Here is a 21,969-nt window from a genome sequence, read left to right as displayed (position 1 = left end):
GCAGTGCTTCTCTCTGTTTGCTTCAGATGTTTTCAGTTATATGGAAATTAAACTCCAAGGGAAGAATATGGGGTGGATCAAATTGTGTAACTGTGTCAATCCCTGCCCTGCCAGAGGACACATCCAGATCCATGTCTCTGCCTCGTGTTTACCACCAGTGGAGCCCAGATTGTTTCAACACATAGAAAGACCCACTGCTTTTCCTGGCAAGTCCTGAAGGTCATTTGTTTGCTGCTTTTTACAGTAACTGTAACAACTGTTTATCCCTTGTAAACAAATAGTGTGCTTCTAACCTACATAGCACAGTTAAAATGTTATCCCAATAGGACAAGAGAGTTGCTGATGGAACCGGCAACATAGGGGGGAAAAAGAAGCAAGGTGTAGTCTGTCTCTTACAAATGTGGGTCATATATATTTCTATCTGAAAGAGATGATGGACTTCAATTTTGTTCTTCCAATTCCTTTCTATACCCCAGTGAGAACAGTTTTTAGTAAATATTTAAGTTCTTTTGCTTTAAGAAGAAAGATAAGAATGATAATAATCTCTGAATGTATCCATCCGCTATTAAACCCCCTCCACCACCCACCAAATAACTCCTCTCACTAGATAAGTTCAGCCCCAGGGTTCATAGTTAACAAGGCTTCATTAGGGCTGAAAAAAAAAAATTGCCTTTGCTTCCAAACACGGGTTGAGCTCTGATACGCCCTCAGCAGGGAGCAGATTTCCCCCTTTTATCTTTTTGCTTCACTGGTGTGTAATCTTGTCTTTTGGAACAGTGGTAATCAGAACAAATCACCTAGAGTGGGGAATGAAAAGACTTCACAGTCATTGTGGGTAATTTTTCGTTTTCTTTAACAACTGGTACCTTCCCTTAGTAATTGAAAATGATCCAAGAAATCTCTATGTACTTGGTAAGACTTTCTTAAGCGTGCCAGCTAAAGCTTTTAAGGTGGTAGAGATGGTTTCAGCGAGGGCTTGGAAGCTCCAAAAAACCAGAAACTTGCCTTGTTGCCTGGGTCCCTCAACAGGGACGGCCAGAGTTTCTTGAGGCAATTGCTGCTGTGGTCTGGAGAGAAGCAGAGCAGTGAAAGAGGAGAAGGCTTTGTGGCATGTCTAGGCCCAAATTCCAGAGGCAGAGTTTAGTGTGAACAGCGTGTCCCTCCCAATCTTGAGAAGAGGATAAAGAATGGTGCTCCTCTAGGATCTGCCCTTGGTTTTTGTTGGGGGCTCCAGTCCCACTAGACCTGGGTTATTGTCAGAAAGGCAGCCTCACGGCGCCTCTGCCACTCAGTGGGGGGCTCTGCTCCTGCTGCTTCATTCATCATCCCCTGCCTCTCCCATGTGCATTGGAAAATGTATTTGCTTCTTGAGGTTCAGAGAGATGAAGAATATGCCTGAGTTCACTAGCACGAAGCAAGTGTTAGAACCTCTGAGAGATTGAAGGGTTGGGATGAGGGTTTATGACATCCATGGGGATGCTTAGAGGAACATCTGCCATGTCAGGTGTCATTTCTGAAGCTTCATACTTGATGAATTTGAGATGTGTGGGAATAGGAACAGCCTATTTGTGAGGTTACCTTCCTGGGCAAAGCAATGTTATCAAAGATTCACTCAGAAAGCTGCAAGAAGCATGCTGGAGCTAGGTGTCAAGACGAGGTTTATGGCATGTCGTTAATGGAAAGTCAGGTGGAAAACAGCTAACACCTCTCAAGGTATCATCCTTCTGTGTCGAAGTCTCTCTCCCTCTACAGGGCTGTAAGTATGTGGGTTGATAACAGCTTCTAGTGCCTTGAACATGTTACCAGTGGTTGAATGAACAAATGAGCAGAAGTTGGAGATACCCTCATTAGGACATAGGATGTTCTGAGCCTTAGGTTATCTAAGACTAAGGAGTTTATGAGATGGACTATATCTGCAAAGTCCTGGAGGACTTTAAGAGGTGATAAAGGCTCAGTTGTGTGTAGTAGTAGGGATTTACATGAGAAAAATTTTGGATGGCAACTTAAACTACTAGGTCAGCATTTTTTAAGGGGTAAGGACATGTGTATGTTAAGAAAAGTGGATGTAGTCTCAAATCTGGGTATGTCTAAGTGGGAATCAGTGCAAGTCATCTCTGCAGGCATACTTAACCAAAATGAGAAATTAGGGAGCTAGGAGAGTGTAGGGTCTGAGGTGTAGCCTTCAGCTGAGACACTGGGTGCCTGCCAGCAAGCTCAGTCATTAAGGGACTGAATTCAGGGTAGAAAGTCCAGCCATGGGTGCTGTGGACTCCAAGTTCAGAGCAGAGTAACCACTTTTATTGTGGTTACTAGACCAAGTTCAACTAAGTTCCAATGTCTCCTCTTTTCCCTTGGAACAATGCAGAAAGTCTATTTCCTTCTTGAGTTACTCTAAGGCTTGGTGTTTCTTATATTCATTTCTGTCTTCCTTTAGTCAAGCCAAACTGTTAATATGCTTGACCAAAAATGATGGAAAAATCAAGATAATAGCCAGAGTTGAGTAATTTCTAACATGAGTCAAAATATAAAAATTATTAGGCTGCCCATGAACATAAAAACAGTAACATTACCAACATCAGTTCCAACACAGCATCACAAAATAGAAGTATATTTGTAAATTTTAGCAGCTGCGACTGAACTACATTTTCCATGTATTGATAAAGCAGCCTGGGCAAAAAAAAGAAATTGAGTCACCGGGATGTCTGTATCAGACTCAGAGTAGTATGTCAATTTCTAAAACTGATCTTGAATATATTTATGTCAGAGTCATCCCAAGATGCTTCTGATACGAGTCTTGTGCTAAAGAGTAGCATGACTTTGGAGATGTCCTAACCAGGGTTATGAGAAACCGTCTTCTATTTTCCATGGTGACGGTTCAAAGCACAGTTCATCTGGTTCACAAAAAGCAGTTGATCTCTGGTTGGGTTGGAGAAGGGCTGGCGGAGGAGATGAAGAAGAATGGGGAGGAGATTGTCTTGGTCAACTGTGCTGAGCAACTCCTTGAATCTGACCTGTGGTTCCACCCTTAAATTTCTTCTGAGAAAAGAATACTGGCAGAATGTTGACAGTTACTGAAGCCTGGTGGCAGGTAAAGGAGGTTCATTAGGCTATCTTTACTTTTGTTTAACGATTTCTATTATGAAAGCTAAAAAATTTCTTCAAAGTAGTTGGTAGGAAATTTTTTCTTTTTTTTTTTTTTTTTTTTTTTTTTGAGATGGAGTCTCACTCTGTCGCCCAGGCTGGAGTACAGTGGTGCGATCTCGGCTCACTGCAACCTCTGCCACCCGAGTTCAAGCAAATCTCTGCCTCAGCCTCCTGAGTAGCTGGGATTACAGGCGTGTGCTGCCATGCCTGCTAATTTTTTGCATTTTTAATAGAAACGGGGTTTCACCATCTTGGCCAGGCTGGTCTTGAACTCCTGACCTCGTGATCCACCCACCTCAGCCTCCCAAAGTGCTGGGATTACAGATGTGAGCCACCGCACCTGGCCAGAAATTTTTTTTAAATAGCAAAACAATTTATGGGATTTCTGTATTCTTATTGCATTTCTTGATTAAAAAACAACTAAAAATTGAAATATAAATATATTGTTATATATGACTATTATTTTGCCTATTTTGCACACTTATATATGCCTATTATTTACACTTCTGGTGTATAGGAGAGAGAAAGTGAGCAAATGAGTATTTTCCCTAATGAGACGATATATTTTTTCTTGCCATGCTAGTGTTTATAGTCTGGAAGATTCTGTTAAGATATGGAAAGTGACAAGTAGAGCCCACTTTCCACTTTATGGGACAGGCTTAGGGAATGACTGTTCATTGAATCCACTCCCAAAACATAGACTTGCCTTTGATTATATTGGCCATCTTTTATGTTAAGGAACTCTAATGAGCATTTTTTTTTTTTTTTTTCTGGAGACGGAGTCTTGCTCTGTTGCCCAGGCTGGAGTGCTGCAATGATGTGATCTCAGCTCACTGCAACCCCTACCTCCTGGGCTCAAGCGATTCTCCTGCCTCAGCCTCCCAAGTAGCTAGATTACAGGCGCCTGCCACTATGCCCAGCTAATCTTAGTATTTTTAGTAGAGAGGAGGTTTCACCATATTGGCCAGGCTGGTCCCGACCTCCTGACCTCAGGTGATCTGCCTGCGTCAGCCTCCCAAAGTACTGGGATTTCAGGCATGAGCCACTGCATCCAGCCAAATGAGCATTGATTCCGGCCCTGAGGTGTGCTCTGAAATATGTGGAGCAACTAGGTTTCCTGATAACTCACATTCATGTGGGGATGGCACTTGGTTTAGCCACATAGACGTCATCTTCATTTTAATAATTAGGCCTAGCTTGTAAGTTACAAATCACAGTGTGACATGTCTGGTTATATTTTTTAAAGACTTGTGTGAAAACTCATTAAACCTGGTGTGTGTGTGTGTGTGTGAGTGTGATGTGTGATGTATTTGATTGCATTCTTTTTTGGTACAGGAACTATAAGTACTTGGGGAACCAAATTTGTTATATTTTATGAATATTAAGTAAAACATTAGACCTGTCTATTTATTAATTTAATACGTTCAGTGAGGAAATATTTATGAAGTGCTTTCATGAGTCAGGCACTGCGTTGGGTGCTGGGAATTCAGTAAAGACCAAAAGCCCTGTGGGTCATGGTCCTCACGGGGCTCCCAGACTAGCATGGGAGCAAGCATGGAATCTAAACAACCACACACTTGACCCGTGTAATTATGCATGCTACTAAGCGGTGTGACAAAGGCTAGGGTCCTTCACGTGTGTGTAATAAGGCGTCTGCACCCAGCCTGGGGCTCAGTGAAAGCATCCCTGAGGAGGTGGTATCTGATTTGCTATCTGAAGAGGAAGAAGAGCACCAGACTGAGGGAAATGCACCTGAGAAGACTCTGATTGCAGGGAGGACACTCGACAAGACCTGGTTTCAGGGAAAACACTGCACTTTGGAAGTCCTAGGAGGCCAGGGTAGCCGGAGAGGAAAGCGCGGAGGGAGACCAGTGTGCAGTGAAGCCAGAGAGGCAGATGCAAGCCGAATCCTGCAGGGCAAAGTATCCCATGGAAAGAATTTGGTCTTCATCGGAAGAGCAATTGGAAAGTCTATTAAGGGTTCAACGCAGAGGGATAACATGATCTAATTTATACTTTTCAGGAAATCACTTCCACTGCAGTCTGGAAAATGGATTAAAGGAGGGCAGGAGAAGCTACAGCCCCTGGGGAGGGGGTGGTGATGAGTCAGCTGTGAGCCAGCCTCTTGGCCATGCACTGGGAATGTGCCGGGAGGTGAGCGGAATGATCTTGTCCTCTTCAAGATCGTGAGCTGTGGAGAGCAGGACTAGTAAACAGATGATGATACAGTGTGATGAGCTTCATATTAAAAGTGAGTAAGACACATTATGTGAGCACAGTAGAGAAGGCAATTAATTTTGATTTGGAGGATCAGGGGAGGCTGCCTGAGGAGATGTCATCTGACCTAGGCCTTGAGGAATGAGTAAGAACCAAAGAAGAGATTCAAAATTATCCCAATGAAAGGAATAGCAAGAGTAAATTTCAAAGTAAGTTTGAAATGCCTTGAGCTTCAGGGAATGGTCAGTCATCTGATGTGGCTGCCTCACTGCCAGTCCACCCTCCCTCCAGCCCAGATCACATGCTTCCAGATTATGGCCTCTAGTACCTTGACTTGAATAATTATTTTATCATATCAGGGCCAGGAATTCCTCAAACCCTTCAGCCTCTCACTGTGTCTCACTTCCTTTGTAACCTTAGTTGCCCAGATTAAATCCCATGAGTCATCATTAACATTATTTTCTGGTAAAGACCCTCAATGTCCTCACCCTTCTCTAACTTTTATCTTAAAGACTCAATAACTCTGATTTGCTGCAGCCTGTCTACTCTGCCTTATGCTTGAGCAGCTGCCTTTGGTTGGACAAGGGGACATATCCACATGCTCTGGTCTTACTTGGGACCACTAGATGCAAGGGAGCTCTCAGGGCAGCCAGGCCATCCTACGACACTTTCCTAGTCCATTCATTCCCCCATGCTCCTAAACCATTCTACACTTTCTACTCTCTCCTCAAAACACCAAGATCTGCACCCTCACTCTCAGATGACAGCTTAGCCTCTGAGTTCAATGAGAAAATAGAAGCAGCCGCAAGAGACTGTGCACTGTCTCACACTGCATCTTTCCACAAGCCTGCATCTGAGCCCATAGACTCTACGTTCCCTCCCACTGCTACACATGAGCTCTCCCTGCTCCTATCAAAAACCATCTTCTTTACCTGTGCATATTGTCTTTCCCCTCTTCAAGGACATGGCTCCAGTAGTTTTTTTCTGGTCCTTTCCTCCATCATTAATTTCCCCCTCTATGAAATTATTTCCATCAACCTGAAATATATTGCAATATCTTCTATCTTAAAAAAAAATCAACTCTCTTGACCCCACATACCTAGAGAAGTCCTTGTTACCTTACTCCCAGTTATAGCAAAACTTCACTAAAGATGAGTCTTTGTCAGTTTTAGTTGAGCTTATTTCCATTCTTTCTTAAACCTCTTCTAATCAGTTACTTCCCCTAATCACTTCCCTGAAATTTTTCTTATCACTAACCAAGACCCGTATGCTGTTAAATCCCATAGGAAATCCAATCTTCATTTTACTTACCTATTAACAATATTCAATATAATTGATCATTCTCCTTCCTTGAAACACTTTATTTCCTTCGGAGACCAAAATTCTCCGAATGTTTCTTCTTTTTCATGGGCTGCTCTTCCTCAGTCTCTTTTGCTCCATCCTCTTCTCATCAACCTCCAAATGATAACAGAGGGCCTCAGGGCTTAGTCTCTGGACCTGTCCTTTCTGTATGTATATTTATTTCTCAGATGATCTTACCTAGTCTCGTGGATTTAAATATTATAATACACTGATTACTTCCTTTTCCCTCCTTTCTTTTCTAGCCTGGATCTCTTCACTGAACTTTAGGCTCAAAAATCTGCCTACCTGATGTTTCCATTTGGATCTCTGCAAGGTACCTCAAACTTAGAACTGCTTATCATTACCTTCAAGCCTGTTCTTCACATTTTCACACCCTCACATCTAATCCATCACCAAATCCTGTCATCTTCATACTCAATAAATGCCCCAAATCTGACCATTTTTGTCATCTCTATTGCCAACACCCTAGTCCAAGCCACTAGTTCTGCTTCCTGGATTATTATATCAGCTTCTTAACTACTTCCACTCTTGCATCTCCACCCCTGCACAGCATAGTCTCAACTCAATATCAACAGTAATCTTTTTTTTTTTTTTTGGAGACAGAGTCTCACTCTGTCGCCAGGCTGGATTGCAGTGGCGCGATCTCAGCTCACTGCAACCTCCACCTCCTGGGTTCAAGTGATTCTTCTGCCTCAGCCTCCCAGGTAGCTGGGACTACAGGCACATGCCACCTCGCCCGGCTAATTTTTTTTTGCATTTTTAGTAAAGACGGGGTTTCACCATGTTGGCCAGGATGGTCTCGATCTGTTGACCTCGTGATCTGCCCCCATCGGCCTCCCAAAATGCTGGGATTACAGGCGTGAGCCACCGCGCCCAGCCTATCAACAGTAATCTTCTTATAATATAAATAGGAATATGTTGTCATTCTTCTGCTCAAAATCCCCCACCAACATTCCATCTCATTCAGAATAACATCCAAAGATCTTACGATGGCCTAGAAGGCACTGGGAGATGATGAGACCCCTGTTTGCCCTCTGACCTCATCTCCTATAAGCCATCTCATTGTTCACTGCACTCCAGGCATCCTGGCCTCTTTGATGTTCCTTAGACATAGCAGGCATGTTTCCTTCTCAGGACCTATAGGTTCACTGTTCCTTCTTTCTGCAAAGTTTTACCCAAGAGTTTTCACTTGGCCTGCTTCCTCACTTCCTTCCAGTCTTTGCTCATGTCAATGGATCAGTGAGGTCTTCTTTGACCACTTTGTTTAGATTAGCAGCTCTCCCCGCTCATCAGATTTGTCATTACTCATCTATGTGTTATTTTTCTCCATAGTGCCTATGGCTACGTGACACACTATATTAGTTAGGTTAGTGGTAGAACCTGCAAACATCAGCTCCAACATTTCTGCAGCTGAATACATTGTAGGTATTTTACATGCTTCCTTACAGTTCAATGCTAATGTTCCTAATTGGGGTTGGTTTTCCTTCCCCTGGGATTCAGACACTCAGATCCTTCCATCTTGAGGCTCTGCCTTCAGGGCTTCAGAGTCCCCTGTGTCTAGCAGAAACCAAGGAAAGAGTAGTAAGTGGAGGAAGCACACCAAGCTCTTAAAAAACCCTGTCCTGTAAGTGACACATATCACTTCTACTCACATTGCATTGGTAAGAATTTGTCATATGGACACAACTGGTTGCAGTGGAAGCTGGAAAATGCAGTCCCTGTCTGGGCTACTGCCTGCCAGGGACAACTCCACTCTGGAAATTTGGTGCACAGAAGGTCATCCCTGCCATACACGCTATGCCTTTGCTTGTCTAGTAACAGTGTTCCTTCGTTAGAATGTAAGTTCTGTGGAGAAGTGATCTGTTTCCATTCCTCTTATAACTCTAGGACATAGAACAGCTTCTAGTGCATAGTAGGTATCCAGTGATTACTTGCTTCAATTTTTATTTTTTATTTTTTAAAAGGTCTTAGTCTGGAAGAGGGGAGGAGTTATAGTAGTGTGGGAGCTGAGGCTAAAAAGATAGAGTCAGGTAGTGAAAGGTGTACGTACTTGCAGCCATCATGAATACGGGCTATCCTAATGCATAAATGTGTCCAGATCACAGGCAAATTGGACTAGAACCAAAACATTTGGCCACATTTTTTTCCATAAAACCGTTTGGACAATAGTTACACAACAGGAATTTCTCTATTGCCATCCTGTGGCTTTGTAGATAAGCAGCAGTGGATCAACCAGGACCAAAAAATGTAATTCTGTTTGATTTAACTGCACTTGTATACACATGGCCTATGTTCCTCCATGGGAAAGTTTTACTATGTTCAGTGAACTGTGTGTTAAATCTGTGGCATAATTCCAAATTATTTCTTTGGCTTTTTCCTCTTCATGTTCTCCTAATTTAGAGTTGAGCTGTTATTAAACAAGTAAGTGTCAAGCATGAAATACTATCAATGCACTTTGGGTTCCAATTGTATGTCTTAGTCCATTTAGTGTTGCTATAATAGAATACTCAAACCTGGGTATTTTATAAAGAGAAGAGGGCCGGGTGCAGTGGCTCACGTCTGTAATCCCAGCACTTTGGGAGGCCGAGGCAGGTGGATCACAAGGTCAGGAGATCGAGACCATCCTGGCTAACACTGTGAAACCCCGTCTCTACTAAAAATACAAAAAATTAGCTGGGCATGGTGGTGGGTGCCTGTAGTCCTAGCTACTCAGGAGGCTGAGGCAGGAGAATGGCGTGAACCCAGGAGGCGGAGCTTGCAGTGAGCCAAGATCACGCCACTGCACTCCAGCCTGGGCGACAGAGAGAGACTCTGTCTCAAAAAAAAAAAAAGAAAAAAGGATTATTTGGTTCGTGTTTCTGCAGGCTAGGAAATTCAAGAAGCATGGTGCTGGCATCTGCTGGGCTTCTGGTGAAGGCTTTTGTGCTTCATCATAACATGGTGGGAGGTCAAAGGAGAAGCAGATACCAGTGAAGAGGCAGAACCAGAGGGGCATCCTGGCTTTATAACAACCCTCTCTTGCAGGAACATTCCCATGAGAACTAATCCAGTCTTGTGAGACTGAGAACTCACTGGCTACCAAGAGAACAGCACCAAGCCATTCGTGAGGGATCTGCCCCCTTGATCCAAACACTTCCTACTAGGCCCCACCTCCCAACTCTGCCACATTGGGGATCAAATTTCAACATGAGTTTGGGTAGAGACAAATTTAACCATAGCGTGGTGTAATGGAGATAACTGCAGACTTCAAGCCAAGCTCTCGGGCTCCAGTACAACCTTCTCCAGTACAACCATTTGAGACCAAACACTGAATTGCATGGACTGTGTTTTTGATTTAGAAATACATGTTAAGTTCTTTTAAAATATAGCTTGACTATTATATATCAAACAGAAGATACACATGTATATGTTGACATAATCTTTGTGTACTTGAAGATTTGTTGTTGTTGTTGTTTTTGTTTTTGAGACAGGGACCCACTGTGTTGCCCAGACTGGAATGTCGTGCTGTGAACATAGCTCACTGCAGTCTCGACTTCCCAGGCTTAAGCAATCCTCCTGAGTAGCTGGGACCACAGGCAAATGCCAACACAACTGGTGAATTTTTAGATTTTTCTGTAGAGATGGGGTCTCGTCATGTTGCCTAGGCTGGGCTCAAGCAATCCTCTCGCGTTGACCACCCAAATTGTGGGATTACAGGCGCCAACCACCATGCCTGGCCTGCAGGTATTTTTTGTTGGTCACATAGCTTATCATTCCATCATAAAAATCACCCATGAGATGTGTCCCCAAAACAGGTTATATAATGTCAATGATCAAAATATGCATAAAATGTTGGCTTTACAAAGCCTTTTATTAAACATTGGAAAGTATGCTTATTATTTGGAGAGAAATCAGTCCAAAGAACTTGTCAAGCAAAACAGTGGGCATGTGTTTGCAAGGAGGCCATACAGAGCTATCTGAGAGACAGACTTGGCAAATGCCTCACAAACCCCTCATGCTCTTACCCAGAAGTAATTTGTTTGAAAGACCAAGACATGTTAGGGTCAATTTGCTAATTAAATAATTTGCATCTCTAGGCAACGTCCTTTTGGAAACATCTCCATGACTTTGGGATCCATCATACGATGTTTACCATATAGTTGAGATGTAGCTACTTCTATACCTCAGATTAGGAGATGGGAACAAATAGGAAGCACCCTCATCTCAGAAGCCTGGGAATTCCAGGACATAACATTGGAGTAGGTGGAATAAAGTTTTGATTCTGGTTTTCTATATTATACAACTCCCTTGATTACAATTGGAGACATACAAATGATGTATTTATACTAAACAGTAGGTAGAAAAAAGCTAAGGTCAGGATGTGTGAGGATTCCTTTCCATGTTTTTCTTTCTTTTGCTAGTATTTCTTTCTTCAGAACACCAAAAAAAAATTTGCATTGAGCAAGCTGTTTCTCTGAGTTAATTTACTGTAGAGCTGCTTGCAACTCCTAAGACCTATGACTATCACAATTGCCTTTCAGAAACCTGTTGATAAATGAACTTATTTGTTGATTTTTTTTTCCTCTAACATAAATGGTAACCAGTAATCTGATCATCTATGGGGAGGTGTTTCCTATCTGTGTCCATTTTCTGGGGTTGGTGTAACAAAGTACCATGAGCTGAGTTGTTTAAAGAATGGAAATATATTATCTCTCATTTCTGGAGGTTAGAAGTCTGAGCTCATGGTGTCAGCAGGTTTGGTTCCTTCTGAGGGCTGTGAGGAAGGATCTTTTCCATGTCTCTCCCATAGTTTCTGGTGGTTTGTTGGTAATCTTGGAATTAATTGACTTGTAGGCAGAGATCCACCCCATCTCTGTCTTCATCTTCACATGGTGTTCTCCCTGTGTGTATCTGTGTCCAAATCGCCTCTTTTTATAAGAACACCAGTCATATTTAGTTAGGGGCCCACCCTATTCCAGTATGATCTCATGTTAACTAAGTACATCTGCAACAACCCTACTTCCAAAAAAGGTCACATTTTGAGATACTGGAGGCAAGGATGTCAACACATAAATTTTGTGGGGATACAATTCAGTCCCTAACAGTGTCCATCCAGTTCTCCCAGAGAAAGAAGAGGAGGGAGGGAAATCTAACAAGTGACATTTACATTCTCAGTGCTGTATATCTAAACCCAGTTTGTTTTTCCCTAGGTAGTTCATTTTCACTTAAGAAGGTGAAAGAGGACATTTCAAGTTTCCTTTCCCCATTGAACTTGGTTTCTACTTTCATCTAAGGAGGATAAAAAAAAATCTACCCCACATTCTGCCCAGCAGGTGTATATCAAGTTGAAACAAAATAAGGGATGTCACAATACACTGAAAAAATATACTGCATTGGTAGTGTCGATTTTTCATCACTATTTTCATAAGTGTCAGTGGCTACCTAAGTGGTTGATTATGAAAATTGCCTTGAGAGCTCTGTATTTATAAAGACTCCTGGGCCCATTCCCAGAGATTCTGATTCAGCAGGTTTGAAATAGAGCCTAGGAAATCTCTTTTTAAGTGTTCTCCAGATCATTCTGGTGATTAGCCAGGTTGGGAATTACTGGTCTTGGACAGTTTCTTAAGAGTGAGCACTGTCAGTAATGTCTACTTAATTAGTTATTACTCACATGACAGGAAAAAATATTGATTAGTGGTTTCAGTAATGGCATCATCAATTGGTTTTAGAAAGGCAATATCCATTTAGTGGGAAAGTTTCAGTTTGGGTGTTTCTGGATTTGAACCCTGATGTGATATATGGTGTATAATGATTATATATTCATTTAATAAATGTAAATTGGGGCAAGTAACTTCTCTGTTACTCAGTTTCATTATCTGTAAAGTGAAGACAATAATGCCTACGTCGCAGGGCTGTTGAGAGAATTAAATTGGACAGTTTATGAAAAATCACTGGAACTAAACAAGTCTTCATTACAAGATCATTTTTTCCCTGACTCATCTAACACTTTTATTTTGAGTCACATAGTGGGAAACAGTTAAAATTGACTAATAGAACTACACACAACATACTAATCCAAAAGGATAAAATCTTGGATTGAAAAGTTGAAATGAGGAATTTTGATTGCTGGATATTTTCAGAGTACACCCAGTCCTAATAGTGCTATATTAATTTTATGCAAAAGCGAAAATGTTGGCAGGAAATCCTGAATTCTAAAGAGGTGAGTGAGCTAAGAAAAATCCAGTGTGATGAATGACCCATTAACTTATAAGAGGCTTGGGTACATGCTGCAGGGCAGGTCAGAACTGAAAGCACTGGACCATAATGTGGTTAAGCATTAAACTTTGAGCAGGGTCCAGCAGTGGTCCCCATAGCATACCTGTGTAATGGTTTAAGTAAGCATCTAGTTTTTTTTTTTTTTTTTTTTTTTTTTTTTTTTTTTTTTTGAGACAGTCTCGCTTTGTCACCCACCCAGGCTGGAGTGCAGTGGCATGATCTCGGCTCACTGCAACCTCTGCCTCCCGGGTTCAAGTGATTCTCCTGCCTCAGCCTCCTGAGTAGCTGGGACTACAGGTGTGTTCCACCATGCCCAGCTAACTTTTTTTTTTTTTGTATTTTTAGTAGAGACGGGGTTTCACCGTGTTAGGCAGGATGGTCTCGATCTCCTGACCTCGTGATCCGCCCACCTCGGCCTCCCAAAATGCTGGGATTACAGGCATGAGCCACTGCACCCGGCCAGCATCTAGCTTTTAACAAGTCACTATTAATGAATGGCTGGGCTTTGGTCTTTTCCTCCTTAGAATGTTCATGTTACTTATCCTCCAACAATGCCACTGGTGTACCAAGAGTTTTCAAAGTTGGAAAGAAAACAGTGGAAAACAAGAGAATTGCAAAGTTTATTTTGCAATTGGTTGGGTCTTGACGGAGCCATCAACTTTTTAATTCCTGAATCTATTATTCTCTTTCCAAATCAGTTCAGGCACACTTTAGGATGCCCAATCTGAAATTCTAAGAGAATCTATTTTATTTCAGTTTCCTTCTATGCACATTAAAGGCAGATGTTAGCACCTGTTTCGATTCCAAAACTTCTCTTCAGAAGATTTTTCTGCCTCTCGAGGTATTTCACATTCTTGCATAAGCAAACAGGAAGCCTATCACTACATGGACTAACTATTTTATTATTGATCATGAATTAATTATAACTTGGCGGGACAACCTCAAATACTGTAGAAACTTCCATTTTTTTTTGAATGGTTCTAGTGCGTATTTCTGAAGTTATTGTTCCATCTTCTTATGTGTTATCACTAATAAGAGATGTGGCTGGGCGTGGTGGCCCACACCTATAATCCCAGCCCTTTTGGAGGTCGAGGCGGGCGGATCATGAGGTTAGGAGATTGAGACCATCCTGGCTAACACGGTAAAACCCCATCTCTATTAAAAATACAAAAAATTAGCTGGGCGTGGTGGCAGGCGCCTGTAGTCCCAGCTACTCAGGAGGCTGAGGCAGGAGAATGGTGTGAACCTGGGAAGCAGAGCTTGCAGTGAGCCAAGATCACGCCACTTGCACTCCAGCCTGGGTGACAGAGTGAGACTCTGTCTCAAAAAAAAAAAAAAAAAGGTGGTATGGTAGCACTATGTTGATGAATATTAAATGTGTAGTCAGGTTTTTCTCCATCTATAGAGAGTCTATGATGGCCTTTCATTCCCACTGGCAGAAAAGAACTAAGGGATGAATTTTGTAAAGGAAATGCATAAGTAAATAAGTAAAACCAAAGAGAACGGGACCTGTTGTTTTCAGGTAGACGATCTTTGTAAGAAGACTCTGAAGTGAAACAATATTTTCCTCTCTAAACCCATGGGGCCAAGATAAGTAGCACCTCTTGATGTATTTCTAGACAACACTTAATCTAAGAGTTATTATGGTAGAGTCTAGTGGGTTATCAGGATTTAGAATCTAGACAAGGCGTGGATTAGTTACTGACATCATCGAAGACTGGAATTGTCAAGCCAGAAGGTAACACTCTGTATGAGACAAATTTCGAGATCATCGTATGGTATCTGTGCATTTCAACCAGAATGTTTGGAGTATTACCAACAAAGGAGAGAAGGTTGATTACTGAAGAGCTTGATCCTCTGGGGTCAAGGGTGGGGTTCCTTGATTGACCAGGTGGCCTGACCTCTGTCTTTAGATGAGATGCAGTCAAAGTCAATGCTTCTCAGAGAAGAAACAAAGAAGAGAGCATGAGGGAGCCTGAGCCCATCACAGAGCAACAAAATTACTGTGAGTTGAACTGTTGACCTGGCTAGCGGCCAGAATAGCAGAAGCAGAGAGCTTTTAAGGTCAGGCTCAGACATGGAAAATGGGGAAACTGAGACCCTTGCACTTACCCACAGATTGATGGCATAGGTTGGAGAAGAAAGACAATAATGTCTAGAAACAGGTCCCAGAATTTTGCTTTTTAGATACTCACTTGCTTAGTTATCAACATCAGGGCTCAATTTTCTTCATTTCAGAAAAATGGAATTACTGATTAAACAAGACCATGGTTGTCCTACCACTTGAAGTGAGCAAATACTGGGAATGCTGCAAATGCAACTCTTCTGCAAGGCATATTGGTACCTTGGGTGCCTTTTGCTCAGATGTCTGCCATAAAATGCCTGTGAATGTCTGTGAAATTGCACTGTGGCTGGTGAGGGAGAGAGACTTTCTATAACTTCTTGGCTTTATGTGTGGACATAATAACTCTTAGATTAAGTGTTGTCTGGAAAATAATCTCTTATTATTCCCAAGCAAAATGTGTTTTCTGCTGCAACAGTTAATTGCTTCACTGTTGAACTCTTTCATTCATTCAACCAATAACTGGGTACTTACTGTCTAGCATGCACAGTACTTTTCATGTACCTGCAGATTGCATTTACACTGATCGTTGTCCTGTGAGTGGACATTTGGTACCATTTAGACAGGGATAGAATGTAAATGTGGGGGTACATTACAGATGAAGCTGTGCTTGTTAGGATGAAGGATTCCTAGAGATGTAATAACATCAATTATTTCTATGAAAAACCACAACATAAAAGGCTGACTTCCATCAACGTGATTTGAAGAAAGAGATTTATTTATAGGTTACCAGGGCTCATGCCCTGGCTGGACGATTCATCTTTTCACAAAGAAATTCCCAGGAGAATCTGCCTGATTTCTAGTCTCTTCATGTTCACAATGGGAGGATCCACTTGACTTTATATTTACTTCGTAAATGTCTTTCAACCATGTATAGCTTTTCTAGAGCATAAACCTCAAAATACTTCTCATGCCTCCAATGCAACATTAAACTAAAAGAAAACTTGAGAGCTGTATCAAAGACAAGTCAAGAATTATTTAAGTTCTAGTTTTTCTGGCAGGGAGAGGGGAAAGTAGCAACTTATTTTAATTTTTGAGATGGAGTCTCGCTGTGTCGCCCAGGCTGGAGTGCAGTGGCATGATCTCAACTCGCTGCAACCTCCACCTCCTGGGTTCAAGCGATTCTCCTGCCCCAGCCTCCCAAGTAGCTGGGATTACAGATGCATGCCACCATGTCCAGCTAATTTTTGTATTTTTAGTTGAGATGGGGTTTCATCATGTTGGCCAGGCTGGCCTCAAACTCCTGGCCTCAAGTGATCCACTTGCCTCGCCCTCCCAAAGTGTTGGGATTACAGGCATGAACCACTGTGCCCAGCCCATGTGAAGTCTTTTAATCCTTGTAACAACCCTCTGAGATTGGTACTATTGCTTTCCTATCTTACAGATGAGGAAATAGAGGTGCAGAGACCAGGGAAAAAAGTCAAGATCTCAATGCTAACAGTAAGTGCAAATTTGGGGTATGAACTTGTACAACATGGATTCGGAATGGGTGCTTCTATCTACCACTCTAGGCAAGGAGAAGCAACGAGAGCAAAGTAGGTGGTTATTATGTGCGAATTCTGCTCCTAGCTTTGCATCTTATTTCCAGTCACTATATCTGCCTTGTTGAAAATGGGAGCAAGTTAAAATATGAGAACTAAAATGACACCCAGTGTTCTGTTCTTTGGTCAAGGGCTCTGGTGTGTGAGTGTGTAAAGGGCTGGAGGAGGGAGAGGGCAGAGGCAGAAATGGGAAGTTTTTAGGCCAGATGCCAGCTCCAGAATGTGATCATATAAATGTGAGCCCTGTGAATTTAATAAATAACAGGCCTGGTTCTTAGCTCATTGACTTATCTCCAAATGCGCCTCAGGCTTTACCCTGGTATCAGTAGTGTGGGGGTCGGGGCAGGGGGAGGGATACAAGAGAAAGACAACTGATATCTGGAGATGGATTCAGATCAGATACCTTTGAGAACAGAGATATGGAAAATCTAGGTGGAATGGCAGAACTAAATAATGACTTTTTTTCTTTTTCACATTCAGGAGAGTTGGGACATTGGGCAGGGAAATGTCTCTGGCATTAGAAAAAGAGAGAGCGGGCAGTTGGGGTTTGTTTGGAGCCAGGTTTGCCTTCTCAACCTGCTAAAGGCCAAAAGGATCATAGCCAGAAATGCTTCCCCCCAACACCTCCCCCAGCAGAAGGCTTTCTGAGCTTTGCTGTAGAAATAAGGGGAGGAAAGCTGAGAAAAATGCCTCACCAAAATGAGGCTTTTTCTTGGCTGTCTGAAATATCCATGCCAGTGGGCAGGTATGTGAGCTCCTGGTCTGTGCATCCACTAAATTAATGCCTTTAAAGCCACCGCCTTCCGAGGTTTCATTGCCTTGCCTAGGTTAGCAGGGCTGGACATTTACATTCAGGGCTCTGAATGAAAATGAAAGCATTGGCTGTGTTACATTTATTTATTTGTTTGTTTATTTGTCTCGCTCTGTCGCCCAGGCTGGAGTGCAGTGGCATGATTTTGGCTCACTACAACCTCCGCCTCCTGGGTTCAAGCGATTCTCCTGCCTCAGCCTCCTGAGTAGCTGGGATCACAGGCATGCGCCACCATACCCAGCTAATTTTGTATTTTTAGTAGAGATGGGGTTTCACCATGCTGGTCATGCTGGTCCCGAACTCCTGACCTCAGGTGATCTGCCCACCTTGGCCTCGCAAAATGCTGGGATTACAGGCATGAGCCACTGTGCTTGGCCTATTGATTTATTTTTTTGAGACTGGGTGTTGCTCTGTTGCCCAGGCTGGAGTACAGTGGCACGAACCCAGCTCACTGCAGCCTCAACCTCCTGGCCTCAAGGGATTCTCCTGTCTTAGCTTCCCGAGTAGCTGGGACTACAGGCATGCACCACCATGCCTGGCTAATTTTTTTAATAGTCTTGTAGAAATGGGGTCTCACTTTGTTACCCAGGCTGGTCTCAAACTCCTGGGCTCAAGCCATCTTCCCGCCTTGGCCTCCCAACGTGTTGGGGTTACAGGCATTAGCCACTGCACCTGGCCCAGCTGTGTTACTTTTTGTTACCTGTACAGTATGCAGGCCTCCAAGAGAGAACCTCTATACATCTGCATCTCACCTTTATTCCTCCAAAAAGGAAATTTTCATTGCCTGGAAGGACCTACATGGAACCTACAAGAGATTGGCCTCAAATCTGGCAAGCGGGCCCCTGAATAAGCTTCATATCATTGAGTAAAGAAAAAAAGTCAACTGTTTGTTTTATTCCTTCATTAATATCTACAATGTTTGCATTTTGCCATTCAGGTTTTAAATAAATATACCCAGTGATGGACATTTATGTCAGTCACTTAAATTTTCCTCTGAGTATCTCAAGCCTGTGAAAGGGGCCGGAAAGAAAGGCAACTGTTTATCAAGGTCTGTCTTCTCCAGTTGTCTCTGATCTGAGATTTGCTGTGATATGAAAAACCAACTCACAGTCATCCAAGGGTGCCGTGCCTCACTTTAAGAGAAAGGAGATGTCTCGATCTCCTGACCTCGTGATCCACCTGCTTCGGCCTCCCAAAAGTGCTGGGATTATAGGCATGAGCTCCGTCTCTACTAAAAATACAAAAAGTTAGCCTGGCATGGTGGTGGGCGCCTGTAGTCCCAGCTACTCGGGAGGCTGAGGCAGGAGAATGGTGTGAACCCGGGAGGCGGAACTTGCAGTGAGCCGAGATAGCGCCACTGCACTCCAGCCTGGGCGACAGAGTGAGACTCTGTCTCAAAAAAACAAAAAACAAACAAAAACAAACAGAGTGACCTGGCACTCCTCATACGTGTTTGACAAGTGGAAATATTGAAAATAAGATGATATGTGATGGTTCATCACAGCTGTTTTCTTCTGAATAAAAAGGGTGGGACTAGGAAGAGGTAAAATAGAAGAGTTGTGATCAGAGGGAAGTGAAAACTATTGCTCTACCACCATTTGGCCTTAAAACCAAATGGGACCTGTGCTGAATAACAGTGGTGCTTATTTTTACCATACTGCATGGCTTCACCTGGGCCTGCCCATTCTTGTCACCTGGCTCCCATGGCTGCAAAACTTGGCTAGGTTGGAAGAGTTGAGTCAGTTCTATTGTCAATTCTAAAGTTATACTGATCTTCTTTAATAGTAATGATTAACTTCATGGCTAACTATCACTGAGAGATGAAAATTCAAGTAATTCTCAGGCTAGTAAGGTAATCCCTACCTTTCATTATGGATTACTGGGAAAATTCAGCAAGGAAAGGTAAAGGGAAAAATGTAGATAAGTCAAAATGCTCTCAGAGGATGAAAAATGGAGGAGTTTCCCTGTTGCTGCAATTAATAAACACCACCTACACTAAGATCTACGTGTTAAGAAATGGTAGAAGTTGAGAAGCAACTTTTAGGTTTCAGTGACCTGGATTTAAGTTGAGCGGTGGCTGAGGGTTGGGTGGCAGGTACTCAGTTGTTGACTGCGTATGGGCAAAGTGACTTCATTTGGCAACATGCCCCTTCACTCCCTGATATAAAAGCATAAAGGAAACAGCTCTCCTTAGCTTTCTTCACTCATGTTTCCCATATGCTTGTTTCTATCTCTGTTTTTGGTTGTTGTCTCACCAGTTTTACATGTACTGCTGAGTTAACTGATTTTCTTATATTTATTTGTGTATTCCAAGGACTATGGCCACCCCCATCCCAATATTCATTGTTATTCTCTCACCTTCACTGACTCAGTACAATTCCCTACCCTGTACTGGTTGAGATGTCTCCTTTAGAGGCTTGCCTCTCTGTGCTTAAGGCATTACATCTGGTTTCCAACGCAAATACTTTCAGTGACCAACACCTCTAGCTCGTTTCACTCATCTTCACCATAAATGAGCATGCTGGATAACCCAAGTCTGCATACAGAGAGAAAGGATGGGGACGAAGGGAAAAGGGAAGGTGATTTGAGACCCTGGAATTCTTCATATGACAGGTGCAGGGCAGAGTGGGCAGAACATGGTGTGCTCAGCATAAGAACTGGGTGCCAGAGGTGACCCGAAGCTTGGCCAGAGAGTACTGAGTGGGAAAATCTGGGCCAGCCTAGCAGGAAGTGACTCTGCCTTGCTGTCAACGCTGTGGACGGCCCTTCTCCTTTGCATTGGGAAAGGGTTAAATGAACGTTGCTTGTCTGACGACCTAGCTGCATTGTTTATCCTCCTGTGTTGAGAAAAATGTTCTTATGCCTTTGATCATCTCATCTTTTTCAAAAATACATTACTTAAAATGTTGAAGAGGTGTCTTCAGTTGAAGGGGATTCTGATTTATTTATACTTGAAAAATAATCCAAAGCGGAAAAATATCAAGGTTCCCTGTGTAGAGATGAAAACAGGAAAATATGATGGATGTTTTCTAAAGGAATATCCCATGTGATCCTGCAGCTCTCCACAGTTCTGGCTGTAAGGAGATAGATAATGAGCAGAGAGAAGATTTAAGAAGATGAGAAAAAAGATCAGAGGGAAAAGTCTGTGCCATACACCAGTGTGGGCACAATCCCAGAACAAAAATGCAATTCTCCCATGTACTGGGATTTGTTGGATATGATTTCATTGAGAGGCTTAATGTCCCATAAAGTCCTGTAGCTCCTGTAGGTTGGGCTTTGCGTCCTAGACAACTGCCTTGTTGTCATTTCTTAGTGTTATGGACTAAGGAATGACAGCATTCTGCATTCCTTAGCATCATACAAAGGTTTGTTCATATTCATTGTTTACCAATTAGTGGTAAATGCACTAATTGCTTATGAAATCAAAGCACACCTTTCTAACTAAAATATTCTAACTAATATATGATAAAGAATATAACTAAAAGAGTTTAAAATATAAATGAGAATTAGGTTCAAATCTCTCTCAGTTTCCACCATTTGGATTAAGGGTGAGGTAACCATCATGAAGCTTGTTATTGTATTCCCCAAGTTAAATTTTCATTTTTTCAGTCAACAAATATTTATTATTTGGGTAAGGGCCTGGCACAGTACAAGGCACAGCAGTGTGCAAGCTGGACCCTGTGTTCACCCCGGACCCTGTGTTCACCCTTTTGTCACATATGTCCTGTTGGATGAGACGAGCATTGATTAAATAATCACACAAGTCTATGATTACAAATGGGAGAATGAGCTATGAAGGGAAGTGCTATCCACTTACTTACTTCGCTACAGAAACAGGTGCTGATGTTTCAGCAATGCCAGCCCTGAATGGAACAGGCTGGGCTCTGAGGAGACCTACATCTAATGGTTACTCTTTTTGCTGCAAAGTTGGAAAGAGGAATGAGGATGAACTGAATTGCTGAAGACCTGATTGAACAGTAAGAATTTTATTACACTCAGGGCAATATTCTTTTGGCTAATAAAGCTGCTACTGGAATAAAGAAGTATTCCTCTTGGGTTGCTGAGTGTTCAAGTTAAACTGACATTACTTTGGCTGCAAATCTATCAGGTTGAGGCATTTTTAAGATCCATCCTTGCAGAAAAATTAGCTTTACAAAGGCTCCACAGAATTTCAGATGATATTAAACTGCTTTCCATTCATTAAGTATAATATTTAATGCATTGAAATGAGCACTAGTGATAAAAATTTAATTAAGATGATAATTAGTGTCACAGCCAAAATAAAAATATATAATTAACATTAGGTGACTATAAACACATATTTTGACACTTCAGTGGGATTTTTAAAAATGTCTTCGATAGGTTCTCAGGAAATTAGATTTCCAAATTTATGGCAAAATGATACTTTATTTTTTGAGATGGAGTTTCCTTCTGTGTCCCAGGCTGGAGTGCAGTGGCATGATCTTGGCTCACTGCAACCTCTGCCTCCTGGGTTCAAGCAATTCTCCTACCCTAGC

The sequence above is a fragment of the Pongo abelii genome, chromosome 5, assembly GCF_028885655.2.
Source record: "Pongo abelii isolate AG06213 chromosome 5, NHGRI_mPonAbe1-v2.0_pri, whole genome shotgun sequence".
NCBI classification, from domain to species: Eukaryota; Metazoa; Chordata; class Mammalia; order Primates; family Hominidae; genus Pongo; species Pongo abelii.
This window is presented reverse-complemented; position numbering follows the sequence as displayed.